Source organism: Photinus pyralis, unplaced genomic scaffold (genome assembly GCF_008802855.1).
Source record: "Photinus pyralis isolate 1611_PpyrPB1 unplaced genomic scaffold, Ppyr1.3 Ppyr1.4_LG4, whole genome shotgun sequence".
NCBI classification, from domain to species: Eukaryota; Metazoa; Arthropoda; class Insecta; order Coleoptera; family Lampyridae; genus Photinus; species Photinus pyralis.
This window is the reverse complement of record NW_022170511.1, coordinates 30693598-30695821: the sequence shown is the minus strand read 5'-3', so window position 1 is coordinate 30695821 and position 2224 is coordinate 30693598.

Sequence of the window (2224 nt, the reverse complement as noted above, 5' to 3'; positions counted from 1 at the left end):
CTATTATTATTTTTAGTTTAAAGTGAAAACCCAATTAGACAAATTTTCCTAATCTTCAGAACCCTATTCGCTACTCCAAAACTTTCCGTAATGGTTTTTTATGGAAAACCTTCCAAAAGTGTCAAAAGATTCTTTTGGGCCTTTCTTGGTAGAATTTTTTACTTCTGAGTAGGATTCCCGGTAGCCCCTCGAGAGTTTTGAAAGTTTGTCTAAAGGTATTGTGGAGGGCGACTTTAACAAGAAAAAGATGGCGGATTTTTTAGAAATATAAAACAGATTGTCTGATCGATCGTTAGATTTTTTACTAGAAATGTGAACCCTTACTCATGTGGAAAAAATTCTCTAATATGGTTTTGCCTGAAAATTAATAAATAACAATACAGATGATTTTTTTTAATAAAGTTCTAGTCGTTTTGCAGAGACCCTCAATATAGTTCGAAAACTTTCCGTTCTCGAATTTTGTGGTAAATTTTACTTAAAAGGTTAAGAGGATTTTTAATAATATTCTAAAACTCTTTAATTATGTTTGAGGTTAAAAAAATCTACTTATAAAGACCGTTTTTGGTATAGGATACGAGAACTTTTTATACCTAATGAAGTTTTGCATTTAAAGAAGTTTAAATTTAATGATGAAGCTTAACAGGTTACGTTGCGCTAACAAGCTCCCCAGGTATGATCATGAAATTGATAGAAATGGATAGAGGACACCTTAATTACACGTTATCAGTTAAAAAATTTGCGGAAGAAGCCTTACTTTTTCCACAATCTTCATTCAAAGTTCACTTCATTTCGTCGTAAGTGAGGTTATATTATTCAAATTACATTGTTGATTTTAAGTTGGTTATAGTGTTCTTAAAATTCCTCAGTGCCAACTTTAATTTCTTAAGAGGTTATGTTATTTTTTCACGATATAATAAACATTAAATAATGATGTACAAGTATTATACATGTGTTTTTAATTATATCATAATAGTAGTAAGCAGTTCCCTACATGTTTTACTTAATTCATGTTCATGTTTCAATCCCAGTGATTTGGAAATAACACAAGGGTGTCACGTTGAAGTGAGATTGACAATATTATCATGGAAAATGCGAGAGATGTTCCTTCCCCTCTCGACCGTATTAGGCGGTGGATGCTAAGCGGCGATTGATACGAAAAAGGCGTTCCAAGTTAAGCGGCGATCGCTAACGTAGCTGCGATCCATGGAAAATGCGAGAGATGTTCCTTCCCCTCTCGACCGTATTAGGCGGTGGATGCTAAGCGTCGATTCATATGAAACATGCAGGAAGTGCCCGGGTTTCCCCTCTCGGTGATCGATACCAAGAAATTTTTGCCACATGCAACCTTCTCTACGACATCCTTCTTCCCTAATGCATTCAAGTTTAGACTGTATAAGCTTCAAAAAGTGGTGTTATTAAAATGTTAGTCACATGGAAGTGTCGCTTATTTGGTGTTTAAGTCGAACAAAACCTAAAATTGAATTGTATATTATACCTGTTGTACTACTTTTATTACATTCTATTAATATACACGTTAAATCCAGCACATTTCATTTTAGTAGACGAAGAAGTTAACATAACCCCCTACACAAATTTACTGTCACCTGTGTTTATTAGTGGAAAAAGAGTTGTCACATAAAATTTTTCAGTTTCGCCAACTTAAGAATTACAAAATATACGTAAAATAACACCAGATTTCCAGAAAATGAGGTGAACTTTTAATTAAGATTGTGGAAAATTTAGGCCCTCTTCCGCAAATTTTTTTATTCTAAACGTGTTATTAAGGTGTCCTCTATCCATTTCTATCAATTTCATGATCATACCTGGGGGGCTTATTAGCGTAACGTACCCCGACATACCATTCGGCCATCGACGAATACCTCGCTCATAAAGTCATAACGGAAGTGCAAAGCTAGCAAACTACATCAGACACATGCACAAGAAATGATTAATTTCAGTTTTGACAAATAAACTGGTTACCTAGTGATGTACACCATACCACTTCGATCATTTCGATTTATTCTGCTCGTTAATTTCTTAGTGCATATTTATATTGGTTGCATAATTTTAATTTCGATCGCGCAAAAAATGTTATAAGCACGTCGAACGTTAAGGGTTACCGTTCTCAGACAATAATTGGAGTCGTCGCTTTGCTCCTCCTCCAAACAATTGTCTTCGAACGGTAAAAATCCCTTACCGTTCTCCATACTTAATATACTATATT